This window comes from Urocitellus parryii, chromosome 1 (assembly GCF_045843805.1).
Source record: "Urocitellus parryii isolate mUroPar1 chromosome 1, mUroPar1.hap1, whole genome shotgun sequence".
In the NCBI taxonomy this organism is placed as follows: Eukaryota; Metazoa; Chordata; class Mammalia; order Rodentia; family Sciuridae; genus Urocitellus; species Urocitellus parryii.
Genome location: NC_135531.1, coordinates 71,545 through 87,154, shown reverse-complemented (window position 1 = coordinate 87,154; position 15,610 = coordinate 71,545). Strand labels below are relative to the sequence as shown.

Genomic DNA, 15,610 nt, shown 5'->3' with positions numbered 1-15,610 from the left:
TTCCTTAATAAGACTCCCAGAGCACAAGAATTAAAATTAAGAATCAATAAATGGATGGAATCAGACTGAACAGCTTCTCAGCAAAAGAAACAATCAGTGAGTTGAAGAGACAGTCTACATTCTGGGAGCAAATTCTTACTACACACACGTCAGATACAGCATTCAGCTCTAGGATATTTAAAGAACCCAATCATAACAACAGAAAAACCCCCAAATAAACCAATCAATAAATGGGCCAAGGAACTCAACAAACACTTCTCAGAATATAATATAATAGAGCAACAAATATATATATAAAATTCAACATAGCAATTAGAGAAATGGAAATCAAAATTAAGATACCATCTCACTCCAGTCAGATTGGCAGCTATTATGAAGACAAACAACAACAAGTGCAGGTGAGAATATTGGGGAAAAGATTCACCTGCAGTGTATGAGTGTGACTGTAAATTGGTGCAGGCAATATGAATAGCAGTATGAAAATTCCTTGGGAAACTGGGAATGGAACCACCATTTGACCCAGCTATTCCTTTTCTTGGATTATACCCAAAGGATCTAAAAACAGTAAACTACAGGAACACCACCACATCAATGTTTATAGCAGCATAATTCACAATAGCTAGACTGTGGAGCCAACCTTCACATCCTTCACATCCATTGAAGATGTCCTTCAGTGTATGAATGGATAAAAAAAATGTGGCATTTATACACAATGTAATATTACTCAGCACTAAAAAAAATAATAGGATCATGGCATTTGCAGGGAAATGGATGGCATTAGAGCAGATTATGCTAAGTGAAGTTAGCCAATCCTCCCCCCAAAAAAATTCCTAATGTCTTCTCTGATATAAGAGGGGGACTCAAAAATGGAGTAGAGAGGAAGAGTATGGAAAGATGATTACCTCTAGATAGGGAAGAGGGGTGAGAGTGAAATGAGGGAAAAGAGAAATTGCATGGAAGGTGGAAGGAGACTCTCATCATTATACAAAATACATGTATGAAGATGTGAATTTGGTGTCAACATATCTGGTATACAGATATATGATAAATTGTGCTATAATGGTGTATTAAGAACTGAAATGCAAAAATAAATAAATAAATTTGAAAAAAGAAAAGAAAAGAAAAAATCTAGAAAAACTAGAGGTAATAGAAAGACATCTCAATATTTTAAATCTATCTATGCTAAGCCAAAGGCTAACATCATTCTAAAATAAAAAAAAAAAACTTGAAAACATTCCCTCTGAAAACTAGAACAAGACAGGGATGCCCTCTTTCACCACTTCTATTCAATATAGTTTTTAGAATTTTAGCCAGATCAATTAGACAGACAAAATGAATTTTAAAACCACATGGATAGGAAAGGAGAACTCTGACTGGATTTAATTATACTGGTAACAGTGGACAACTACGTATATATTTGTTTCATGATAAGCATGCTGGTTATCTCGGGGTATCTTCTGAAGAAAAGATAGAATATGGGGTGTCTAGACCAGCCAATTTTACTGTACCCGGGGACTCTAAGCAATATGTCCAAGAGTTATTAAAATGGGACTTTCTCTAATAAGCCAGTCATTTCCACAGAAAGTCTGCCAATTCCTTACTGTCCTAATCATTCTGTAATAGAATTTGACACATTTTCTAAATGGATAGACTGTGCAGATGTCTTGCCAATACAACAAAAAGGTTCCTGAAATAGTGGATATATTTTAGACTTGTCTCCAAGAATTGACAAAAGACAATCACATAAGGATGCTATGATCTCTGGATGTTTTGTTGGTAATATCCTAACCTTCAGTGAAGGCAGTATCCAACAAGATGTTTGGTGCTTAATTGCAGCCTCAGATTTCCTATATTACACTGACAGCCCAATCCCTGACTTTGTAGGCAGGGGGTGTAAAGAGGGTTCCTGGTATGGTGCAGGCCCGTGTTCAATCTCCTTATGCTGTAATTAGTGAAAATATTAGAGTTAAGAGAAAGGATGGTAAAAATCTCATAGCCTGTAAAAAGTGCAATTCACCTAATGGCATCACGAGATATAACAGAGGGAAAGGAACATTAATCCTTCACCAGTCTTCCTTTGTATTACTACCAGCCAACATTCCAGAGCTATGCTGATGCTGGTGTTCAGGTTTTACAACAGATGCATGCTCAGGTGACCAGACTTAAGAAAGCTTTTTGACTCATAATTTTTTATTATAATTTTTAAATTTTTATTTAATCTCATTCATCACTCTACAGTTACAGCCTCAGTGACTGTATCTCAGGACATTCAACATGCAAATTTTTTTTTAATAATTTGGCTTAAAATACTTCCAAAGCCTTCAAAAATCACAAATATTAATGAAAGTATTGAAGCTAACTTGAATGCCTTAGAAATTTTTGTCATGAATATTGGTAATGAGCATTCCACTCTCAAGTTTAAGGAAAGGTTTAAATGCCATCTGACTCTGAAGGTCTCTGTTACTGTAGCCAAATATAAGGCTTCCCAATGGGATTTGGAGAAGGTTAAATCATCTAATAGGTATTTGGCATAGCAATAATAATAGCCTGGGTCTTATAGAGTCGTATTACAACATCCAGGATATTCAAAAAAGCAAAATCAATCTTATGGATCCTGCCTCTCTAACTGGAAATACTTCAAGAATAGAATGACTATAACTCTGGAAACACTGAAACACTCTGGGTGGTATATTATTGGAATGAGATGTTTGCTACTAGTTCTTTTTTGTATTGTGATAATTGGTTGTCACTCCCTCAGAACAAGAATCCAGGAACTTGAAATAATGGCTCATCATTTTCTATTGCAAAGTAAAAAGGGGGAGTGTGCAGGGTGCCACCTGTAAATTACTTGAGGGTCTTCTCTTGGTATGGAGCCATGGAGATTTAGGTCTAACTGTGGGAACTGTCTGCAGCTCCCCAGAGTGCACTAGATTGCCCAAGGCACATGACCCTATCTCTGCTCTACTGGGAAGACCCATCTTCTAGCTCTGAAGTTGAGCATAACTCATTGGGAACTGCAAAACCCACCTTCTATCTTACTTAGCAAAGAACATTCCATGGAAAACCTTTGATATTCCCTGATATAAATAAAGCAAAGATGGGCTATATTTTGATCTTTTGAGTGTGGAAGCTTCATCCCTAAATTGGCTAGTCCATCCCACCCCGCTTTTAAATTTACTTCCTGTATCCTGTGGGTTGTTTTCTCTTCTTTACCTTTCTTAGCTTTTATTTTTCAGCCAGACCATTCCACCAAAAGGAACTCTATTTTTGCGATCTGCAGTTTTGAATTCATGATCCTATTGCCTCAGCCTCCTGAGTCATTGAGATTATAGAACTGAACCACTGTGGTGGGCTCTTGATTGCTTTTTTATATTTTTTATATTTTATTTTTATTCTCATCCCATCTTTGTTTTGGAATCTAAAGTGAATCTGATGTACACAGCAGAAAATTATTTTTTAATTCTAGGTCTTATACCCAAAGGTGCCTTAACACTGGGCTGCATCCCCAGCAACTTTTAAATTTTATTATATTTTATTTTCAGATGGTGTTACGTTAAGTTGCTGATGCCAGCATCAAACTTGTGATACCCTAGCCTCAGTCTCACAAGTAGTTTAGTGACAGCATTGCACCACTGTGCCCAGATGATGATGATTTAGACAGGCTCTCTATAAGTCACCGAGTTTGGACTCAAAATTGCAATCTTCTTACCTGAGCTTCCCAAGTTTCTAGAGTCACAGACGTGTGCTGCATGCCCAACTTGATCAATATACTTTCTAAAACTGGAACAAATCTGATCTATATGCAGTAATAGTAATGAAAGAAGTAATAGTAATGCTTCTTCTATGTTGCCACTTGTTTTCTACCTATGCTTTTGGTTCATCAATTTTCTCATTACTTCCTATTAATGATTCATTATTCTTGTGTACCATTTTTATTTTATTTTATTTTTTTGGCACATGTTTTAATTTTTTCTTAATGATTGTTCTGGAAGCTCTAACATGTTAAATTTATGACAATCAGTTTTTATTCATGTAAAATTAGTTTCAATAGTATAGAAAAGTTTTGCTAATCTTACATATTTATCCCTCAGTCCTGGTTTTTATCTTTGTCATAGTCTATGACTTTATGCATTGTGTGTCTTCTAAGGCTTGGATGGCATTTGTCGCCAAACAAGCTTATATTTTGGACACTTGGTCCACATTATGGTAGCACTGAGGAAGGGGAACCTTTCAAATGTGCTGTCTACTGGGAGTTAATTAAGTCATTGGGGACACCACCCTCAGGAAGAATGGACAGTAGTCTCTTGGAATGAGTTTTTGAGAAAATGACTTGTTATGAAAAAATCAAGACTGTCCCTCTCTGCCCTGTGGCTCATATTGGTCCGTATGATTTTTTCCTCTTCCACTTGTCCTCACTCTGATGACAGCCATCATGCTGGAATAGAGCAAAGTGGTTACTCTCCAGAAGCCAAGTGTATGGCTCCTTTATCGTGGACTCTCAGTCTCTAAAATTCTGACCTAACTGACTTTTTAATCACAAATCTCTCAGCCTTAGGTATTTCCTGATAGCAATGAAAACTGGAGTGTTGTAGTCATTTTGCATCAATGTTTGTTTGGTTATAAGTGTTTTTTTTGTGTGTGTGTGTGTGTGTGTGTGTTGTGTGATAAGTGTTATTTTTGCACTCATTTATTTTTTAAATTTTTTGAATTTTATTTTTTACATACACAACAATGTAATGCACTGCAATTTTTATTACACATATAGAGTACAAGTTTTTACACTTATATTTTTAAAACAAATATAAAAGGGTTAGAAACTAAATACTCCATGGCACTGGCTATATTTGCTACCATATTGAGCTACCGAGCTACATCTACCATTATTTCTCATTATTTTATGTGGACTCAAGGTTCTCTCTTTTATCATTTCCTGTAACCTTGATGGCTCTATTTGTAATTCTGGAAGAGTTGTTTACTCACCACAAAACTTTCCTTATACAAATCTCCCCTTATCTTTTGAAGCACAGGTTAGCAAGGTAGAAATTATTGATGGTTATAAAGCAAGTTTCATCATGTCCTCCCACTGCCTTCCAGATTCTTGGGTTCTCTAGGGAAACCCAATAATGTTGTCTTGTACCTGAACAACTGTTTCTCTCTGACCACTCACAAGATTGCTTCTTGGTATTTGTTTTACAGCAATTCTTCTCCATAGTTCCTCTTATCCATGGTTTTCCTTTTTGTAAGCTATAGAAAGTTCCAGAATGAGCAACTCATTTGAGTTTTAAATTGCAAAGTGTTCTGAGTAGCATGATGCAATCTCACTCCACCCCACCCCAGCCCTCCAGAGCATGAGCCTCTGCCTTCTCCAGCAGTTTCCCAGTTGATATACTGTTTTTGTAATACCTTTCTGTTAGTTGTGAGTTTCCATCTTTGTTGAGAAACTGACTGTGGTGATAGTGCTCCACTTGTGTAGAAGAGAACATCTCTCCAATTACTCATGCACCAAATTCTTTTTGTGCCCATATTGCTTTGTTAGCACCTTGGAGCCTTAGAATAGAAAACACATCTTGACCCTCTCCTAATGGAAAAACATGATTTCCAATGAGACTGTGACCTAAGAAGTTGAGATGTGTTTAACAAGTTTAGGATAAAACTCTTTCACAAATAACCTTAAAAGAAAGTACCGGTGACTAGGAAATCAATTCTACTTCATTGTAATGCTAAAATGTCCAACCAGGAAGGAAGTTGAACCATGTTTCCATGGTATATGGTTGTATGCCAAAGTGTCCTTAAGAATGGCTCGTGTTTAACCAATGCAGTCTGGTGCATGCTTAACTCTCAGGATTGAACCTGATTTCATTTGATAATACAAGGTAACCCCCACCCCTGCCACAATGCCACCATGATCTGAGGGATGAGGTATCAGTCCCTGGGCATAACAAGGAGCCAATGGAGTCCCTTGTTCTCTCCAAAAGGAAAATGCTACAGTTGTCATCCATGGGAGAATTTAAGCCTCATTCTCATACCATGTAATACATGCAGAAGCACATATTTCTCATGATCCTGGGCTAACAATTTGCAACCTCTACCAATTCCTAGGCTGTGAGAGTTTGAAAGCTTCTTAGAAGGAATTTCAGGTGCAAATTCTGCTCATTATTTATTTATTTGTTTTTGGCACCAGGGATTGAACCCATGGCTGTGTAACCACTGAACCACATCTCCAGCCCCCCCCCTTTTTAAATATATACTTTATTTAGAGACAAGGTCTCACTGGGTTACTTAGTCCTAACTAAGTTTCTGAGGCTATCTTTGAAATCACAATCCTCCTGCCTCAGCCTCCCAAGTTGCTGGGATCATGGGCATGAACCATTCTGCCTGGCTCAGTTAATTTTCCTTAATGATAAAAATAATGATTGTTTTGATGATAAGGTTTGAAGTCAAGAAGTCAGAGAGAAGTTGTTTTTGATTTGTTTTTAGTTCCCATCAGTTTAAGCAAGAGCCAGTAAGGGTCCGTACCAGTGCTGGATGAGAAGGGAGTTACAGAAGAACTTCCATATGAAGTTGATTGCAAGTAATAGAATGGATAGCTGGCCAAGGACAAGGAGTCAAAGTCCACTTCAAACGTCTTGGTGACAAAATGTGAGAACCCAGATAAAAAACAAGTTTGTGGGAGGAGAAAAGTGAAGACTGAGTCCAGCAGTGGAGATGTCTTGCAGTTTTCATTCAACATAGGTTGATGACTTGTTCCAGGCCAGCAATCCCCAAAGGATCACAAAGTGCATGAATTTATGTATACAGTTTGCAGACAGCCTGATCACATTCTCCTATAAATTAAATAATCTCTTGGTTACTAGTACAATTTGATACAGGGCTGAGGCTATGGGCTTAGTGGCAGAGTGCTCACCTAGCACTGTGAGGCACTGGGTTTGATCTTCAGCACCACATGAAAATAAATAAATAGAAAAAAAGGTATTGTGCCCATCTACAACTAAGAATATCTTTAAAAAACTGGTGCAAAGTAACCACTATGTAAGTAGCCATTATACCATTGCCATTACTTGGGAAAAAGTTTGTACATTTATTTGGTACATGTGCAAATCATGTTCAAATCTTTCCCATCCACCAGGGTTTGAGACCTTGGGTGCAAAATCCACGCATATGGCCACAGGTATTTCCAATCCCTGGAGAAAACCCAGGGCAGGTTGTCTAGAAAAGGCTTAGAAATATGTTGTAGGAATTCCAATAACATCTGGACCAGAGAGAGAGGCAAGTAGAGGGTCAGAGTTGGCACCTGGGAAAGCAGTGAGTGACAGGCAGAGCCATGAGCAGTGGGATGGCAAAAAGGACATGCAGAACCTCTGGCGACACAGGGGTGGTGGGCAGATATTGAGATGGGGAAACACTGAATGCTTGGGGAAGCAGATGGAGAAAAATGACGTCACCGTTAATAAAATAAAAATGGGAACAGAATAGATTTAGAAGCTCAGTAAAAACTCCTCCTCCATTCCCGAAGATTGCCTTCACCTTTCTGAGCAGAATGCAGAGTGGGGTTTTTTTGTTTGTTTGTTTTTTAAACTGGTAAAAGTGTTCACTGGTTTTGAAAGATGATTTATGGCCCATGATTAAGGTTTTCTTGAGTTTCTGGTCACACAGTATTGGTCTCTACTTTTTTCCATTTTTGATGAATATCTAAGACCTGGCCTGAGAGTGTATACTAAATTTTATAAGCCAGTGATTGTATTTTTAAAATGCAAAATTACTAGGAAACTCTATGGGGTGATACATAAATGGTTCTCAAAGAAGCAGCTCATCCCTGCCTTAGTGTTATATATATATATATAATCTGTCTTAGTTTTTTATATATATAATCTGTCTCTCTATTTTCAGTGCTGGTGGTGGATCTACCACTCAACTACATACTTATGGTGATGGATGGGTAGCATGCAGATGTGATTGATGGGATCATGCAGGTGAGGGAGTTATTTTATAAACCTGGCCCACTCTACAGACCCTAACTTTTCTTTTAGAAAAGTAATTTACCTAGATCCCTGCCTGGGCCATGTCAATGTGCTATCTTCCATTCCTCAGCCAACAACCTGTGATTTATGTGAGAAGTGATTTCTACTCTGCTTGAGAACACAAGTTACCCTGGAGGGAATAAGTTCTGGGACACTTTCACAGACCAGATTCCAGAACTCAAGGAGATAGGATGATTGCACCTAACCATCAAGTATGTAAGAACCATTCCAGACCAGCATGGGCCAAAGCGACCTAGAGTTGTCCTGGATCTTTGGCATGTCAACTTCCTGTTTCTGTCACAAGTGTGCACCTGCTAACTACTATTTCAGACACGTCCCTCACTCTATCAGGTATTAGTTTATTTAAAGATGTAGAGAAGGGAAAGAGGAACACTCTCAGGCGGGAGTGTCCTCTCAGAGAGTATATTGTGTCCCTATATCTCTACTGGTCTCAGAAAAGTTCCAATTAGAACTGGTCAGTGCAGAGCAAGGTGACTTAAGAGTTCCATTTATATATTTAGAATATCATCTTTAATTTTTTATAATGTTTTTTATTGATTTTTAAAAAACTAAATGACAGAGTGCATTACAATTCTTATTTCACATATAAAGCACAATTTTTCATACCTCTGTTTGTATATAAATTATGTTGACACCAATTCATATCTTTATAAATGTACTTTGGATAATGATGTCCATCACATTCCACCATCCTTGCTAATCCCCTGCCCTCTCTTTCCCCTACCACCCATCTTCCCTATCTAGAAATCATATATTCCTCCCATGCTCCCACTCCTTTCCCCACTATAGTCAGCCTCCTTATATCAGAGAAAATATTTGGCATTTGTTTTTTTGGGATTGGATAACTTCACTTAGCATTATCTCCTCTGAAACTATCCATTTACCTGCAAATGCTATGATTTTATTTTGTTGCTGAATAAAATTGTATTGTGTATATATAACACATATTTTTAATCCATGCATCCACTATAAGGTATCTATGTTGGCTCCACAGATTAGGTTTTGTGAATTGTGCTGTAATAAAAGTTTTATTATGACAGCTATTATGAAGACAAACAAGAAGTGTTGGTGAGGATGTGGAAAAAAAAGATACACTCATACATTTCTGGTGGGACTGTAAATTGGTGAAGCCAATATGGAAAGCAGTATGGAGATTCCTTGGAAATCTGGGAATGGAACCACTATTTGACCAAGGTATCCCTCTCCTCAGTCTAAACCCATAGGACTTAAAAAAAGCAACTTAGGGGGACACAGCCACACCAATGTTTATAGCAGCACAATTCACTTCATCCACAAAGTTAAATATATGTAAAATTAACTAACAAACTTTTGAATTATAAGAGCAAAAAAAAAAAAAAAGAAGTTATTACCTAACATGTGCATTGGGAAGCTGTACTGTTACAATTTACAATTGTCTTGGAGGAATCTCGACGTCAACAGAGTCCACCCAAGAACCCACATGGTTGTAATAAATCATACAATGAATTGCAATGGAAAAGTCATTATAAATCAAACCCTAACAAGGCCAATGTCAGAAACTTAGCTAGACCTCTGGGCAGAAAAAACTAAAAACTACCAGGAACAGAGCTGAGTGGTAAAGCACCCTTCTGTTAACTACCAGAACAAAAATCCAATAAACTCCACAAAACTAGCTCAGGAATAAGCGAGGTCCCTGTTCACCGCAGCTCCCCTCCTGCAGGAAAACGTATTTGGAGATTTTTTTTTTTTTTTAAACCGGGCATTGAATTCAGGGGCACTCGACCACATCCCAGCCTTATTTTGCATTTTACTTAGAGGCAGGATCTCCCTGAGTCTCTAAGTGCCTTTGTAACTCGCGAAGGCTGGCCTTGACCTCGCAATTCTCCTGCATCAACACCCCCTCCCCTGCCCCAGCCGCTGGGATGACAGGTGTGCGCCATCGCCTGGCTTGGAGATTGGATTCTTGTAGTGGTCCCATCTGTAAATCACCACAACCCAGGAAGACACCGGGCAGCAGCGTTCACCTGCCACTTGGGACTTGAGCAGGGGCTGAGACTGCCCCAGGGGATGGGGAGGCCGCGAGGGGTGTCGGCCACTGTCATGCTCTCCACTCCGCTGGCCAGGGGGACTGAGGGGCGCTGTCCCCGAGGGGCTCAGGCCTGCAGACGCGGAGAGTGCCTGGAGTCAGGATTGGCCAGCTCGGGTTCCCGCCACAGCCGGTTCCACCGGACTGCTTCCCTGCCCGGTATTCCTCCCCAGCCTCCCTGTCCAGGTACCAGGTGCCACTGCACACTCACCATTTCCTGGAGAGCAGCAGCCAAGCCTGCCCTGGGGAGCTTCTGCCCCTGCATGGCAGGGCCACGCGGATCCTGGGCATGTAGGGAAGCCTAGTGTCCAACTTCAGAAACCTTGGAACCTTGGACTGTGGAGAAATAAATCCTATCCCAAGCACGGAAGCCCGCTCCCTGCTCACTGGCTGCGCTCAGGATTGGTCAGCGCTCAGCACGGGGGCTTCTGATTGGACAGGGCGACAGTCAGTCTCCACTCTCCCCAGCCGGAGACCAAGGAGCCTTCTTTTTGAGTGATAGACAGGAACGTGATATCTGCTCCAAGGAAGAAGGAAACCAGAATGGCAGGGTTTGGGTGCAGATTTTTTTCTTTTTATTTTCCTTTTGAGATCTGGGCATTGGGTTAGGATCAGAGTGACCAGAATTCTCAGTTGTGTTAGGTTATGATGTTAGGAAATTGAAGTAATTTCTTGAAAGTTTCATCCCCTGGGCCTCCTCCTAAAATAAGACCTCCCAAAGTATCTTGGGATGGGGGAGGGCTGACTTGTCCTCTGTTTATTTGTGCAAAATTCTCCAAGCAGAACTCCCCTTTCACCCCTTGGGAACTGCCCAGTGCATCACAGCCCACGCTGGTGGAGGCTCACGGGGCCTGGCAGGCGCTCTGGAGAAGGCTCCCACCAAGTTGGCAGCAGTAGAGCTGATTTTCCTCCAGCTGAGTTGAATCTGTAGCTGAAGGCAGAGTAAGGAGATCAGCACAGAAGAGACACCAGAGAGCCCAGACCTGGGTAAACCCCACTGCACTGGGGCTCCCTCGCTCTCTGGCCACTGGAGGTTGAATTCAGAGAATTCCACCTCTGAGACCCATCCCCAGCCCTAATTTTAATTTTATTTAGAGACAGAGTCTCACTGAGTTGCTTAGCACCTTGCTTTTGCTGAAGCTGGCTTTGAATTCACCATCCTCCTGTCTCAGCCTCCCCAGCTGCTGGAATGACAGGCCTGTGCCACTTTTTTTTTCTTTCTTTCTTTTTGAGAGAAATACCTGTGGTGGCCACAGGATAACAACCTTGCACAGATCAAGGCTACCCTGCCAGTCCCCTGAATCCCAGGCAATGGGACCCTGCCTCTTTCAAAAACCAGAGACAACTTGCCCAGGTGTGCATCCTTAGTATCAGCTGAATACTCTGCACTTGACAAGAAAAAAGAAAAGACAGACCATACCTGCTTGTCTTGATGCAAACAAAGCCAATGCATTTCCAAAGAGAGCTCTGGTCTTGTACCCCCAATTCAGTGGTGCAAAAGTCACATAATACAGAAAAGACTTCTCATTAAAAGGGGCCCAAGGGTCTGTCTCTCTAAGGAAAAATAAACATAAATATATGTGCCACAAACAATGGTGCAGCTATGTTCAAACAAACTCTTCTCAAGTTCAAGAGTCAAATTGACCACAACATGATTTTGGGTGACTTTAATACACCTCTCTCACCACTGGATAGATCTTCAAAACAAAAGTTGAATAAATAATCTATAGAGCTCAGTAACACAATTAATAACTTAACTGACATATATAGAATATATATCAACCAGCATCAAGTGGATACACTTTCTTCTCAGCAGTGCATGGATAATTCTCAAAAATAGACCATATATTATGCCACAGAGCAACTCTTAGAAAATACAAAGGAGTAGAGATACACCATGCATTTTTATCAGATCTTAATGGAATGAAATTGGAAATCAATGACAAAATAAATAAAAAATTCTGCACCCTTGGAGACTGAACAATATGTTACTGAATGAACAGTGGGTTACAGAAGACATCAAGGAGGAGATTAAAAATATTTTAGAGGTAAACGAGAACATACACACAACATAGTACTGCTTTCATAGTGTCTGAAAGATTTTGCTAACAAAAAACTTCATTGCATGGAGTTCATTCCCTCAAAGAAAACCCTACAAATAAATGATGGCATACTACATCTCAAAGCCCTAGAAAAAGTACAAATGAGCAGTAAAAGGCAAGAAATAATTAGAGCTGAAATCAAAAAGTTGGTTCTTTGAGAAAAAATTGACAGACTCTGAGCCATGCTAACAAAGAGAAAGAGAGAGAACCCAAATTACTAGCATGTGTGATGAAAAAAGCATTATCACATCAGACACTAGAGAAATGCAGAGGATAATTAGAAATTATTTTGAATACATATACTTGAATAAAATAGAAGACATTGAGGCATAGACAAATTTCTTAAGTCATAGGATTTCCATGATTAAGTCAGGAAGACATACACAACTTAAACAGATCAATATCAAGTGAGGAAATAGAAGAAGACATCAGAAGCTTACCATCCAAGATAAAGCCCAGGTCCAGATACACAGCTGAGTTCTACAAGTTCTTTACAGAAGAACTAATACACTTCAGTTTATTTCAGGAAATAGAAAATGAGGGAGTACTTCCAAACTCAGTCTATGAGGCCTATATCACCCTGATCCCAAAACCAGGCAAGGACACAAGGAAAGAAAACTTTAGACCAATATCTATAATGAACATAGATGCAGAAATTCTCAACAAAATTCTAGCAAATAGAATACAAAATCATATCAAAAAGATTGTGCACCATGACCAAGTGGGATTTGTCCCAGGGATGCAAGGATGGTTCAACATACAGAAATCAATAAACGTAATTCATCACATCAATAGACTTAAAAAAATAAGAATCATAGGTTCATCTCAATAGATGCAGAAAAAGCATTTGACAAACTACAGCACCCTTTCCTGTTCAAAACCCTAGAAAACCTAGGGATAACGGGAACATATATCAACATCATAAAGGCTATCTATGCTAAGTTTCAGGCCAACATCATTCTAAATGGAGAAAAACTAAAGGCATTCCCTCTAAAAACTGTAACAAGACAGGTATGCCCTCTTTCACCACTTCTATTCAACATATTTCTTGAAACACTGGCCAGAGCAATTGGATGAAAGAAATAAAAGGAATAAGTATAGGAAAAGAAAAACGTAAATTAGCACTATTTGCTGATGATATGATTCTATACCTAGAAGACCCAAAAAGCTCCACCAGAAAACTTCTAGAATAAATGAATTCAGAAAGTAGCAGGTTATAAAATCAATGCCCATAAATCAAAGGCTTTTCTGTATATCAGTGACAAATCCTCTGAGAAGGAAGAGAGGAAAACTACCCCATTTATAATAACCATGCACACACACACCAAACAAAAAAATACTGAGGAATCAAGTTAACTAAAGAGGTGAAAGATCTATACAATGAAAACTACAGAACCCTAAAGAGAGAAATAAAAGAAGACTTTAGAAGATAGAAAGATCTACCTCGTTCTTGGATAGGCAGAATTACTATTGTCAAAGTGACCATACTACCAAAAGCACTATACAGGTTCAATGCACTTCCAATAAAAATCCCAATGGCATTCCTCATAGAAATACAAAAAGCAAGCATGAAATTAATCTGAAAAAATGAGAGACCCAGAATAGCCAAAGCAATCCTTAGCAGGAAGAGTGAAGCAGGTGGCATCACTATACCAGACTTTAAACTATACTACAGAACAACAGTAACAAAAACAGCATGGTACTGGCACCAAAACAGGCTGGTAGACCAATAGTACAGAATAGAGGACACAGAGACTAACCTGAAAAAATATACCTATTAGATAAAGATGTCAAAAACTTGAACTGGAGAAAAGATAGCCTCTTCAGCAAATGGTGCTGGGAAAACTGGAAATCCTTATGTGACAAAGTAAAATTAAGTCTGTATCTCTCACCATGCACCAAACTCAACACAAAGCAGATCAGGACCTAGGAATTAGACCAGAGATGCTGCATCTAATAAAAAAAAGTATGCCCTAATCTCCATCATGTGGGTTTAGGCCCCAACTTCCTTAATAAGACTCCTATACTCAAGGAGTTAAAACCAAGAATCAATAAATGGGATGGACTAAAACTGAACAGTTTCTACTTAGCAAAAGAAACAATCAGCAAGGTGAAGAGAGCCTACAGCTTTGGAGCAAATCTTTACCACATACATGTCAGATAGAGCTCTAATCTCTAGGGTGTATAACAATTCAAAAATTTTAACACCAAAAAAAAAAAAAAACAACCCAGTCAATAAATAGTCCAAGGACATGAACAGACACATCTCAGAGGATTATATAGAATTAATCAAATAAATAAAAATAAATGTTCATCTCTAGAAATTAAAAAAAATGTCACATTTAGCTTCAGGATATTTCTTATGGAATAAGTTATGAGACATAGTCTAAACAAAAGAGGGGCTATTTTTTTTCAGGGTAGAACATCATTCACATCTCTGATGAGTTGCAATTAAGGAAAGAAACATGAAATATTAATACTTCAGGATAGAACAGGTAATTTCAGGCTGCCATTCACCTGCATCTCGAAGACAAATTACTCAGGCTCAGTGCTAAAGAACCCACAGAAACTGCTTCTTGGAGCCTGCTCCTATCAGAACATACACTGAGCCCAGAGCGGCCAAATTCTGGCTCCCGGAACTGCTCTGGCCCAGGGCTAAAGAACCCGCGGAAACTGCTTCTTGGAGCCTGCTCCTATCAGAACATACACGGAGCCCGGAGCGGCCAAATTCTGGCTCCCAGAACTGCTCTGGCACAGGGCTAAAGAACCCACGGAAACTGCTTCTTGGTACAGGTCCTGCTTAATACTGTGGAGGCCAGAGGGGCAGAGCAGAGCCACCACCTGCGCCCAGAATAGGCCCAGCGACCCGCCGGCATGGTATCACTTCACCCCAACTGCAGTAGGGGCCGAGCAGAGCCACCGCCCGAGCCCTCAAGGTAGGCAGACCTGTAACCGACAGGCAGAACAGGCCCAGCGGTCCGTGGGCATGGTAGACACGTGACACCAATTGGAGTAGGGGCAGAGCAGAGCCACCACCCGTGCCCACAAGGTAGGCAGACCTGCGACTGACCAGTGGATCAGGCCCAGCGGCCTGCCGGCGTGGTAGACACATCACACCAATTGGAGTAGGGGCAGAGCAGAGCCACCACCCGTGCCTGCCAGGTGGGCAGACCTGCTACCGACCAGCAGAAGAGGCCCAGGGGTCCGAGGGCGTGGTAGACACATCACACCAACTGGAGGAGGGGCAGAGCAGAGCCGCCACCCGCCCCTACAAGGTAGGCAGACCTGCGACTGACCTGCAGAACAGACCCAGCGACCCGCCAGCATGGTAGACAGATCACCCGAATTGGAGGAGGAGCACAGCTGCTGCCCGCCCTGCAAGGGAGACTTTTCAACTATACAAG

The 15,610-nt window shown here is 40.2% G+C and overlaps 1 pseudogene; it reads left to right on the top strand.

Moving 5' to 3' along the window:
- The first annotated feature begins 10,085 nt into the window (after positions 1-10,085).
- The window catches only part of LOC113176384 (large ribosomal subunit protein eL24 pseudogene), a 29,792-nt pseudogene continuing 24,267 nt past the window's right edge, over positions 10,086-15,610 (top strand).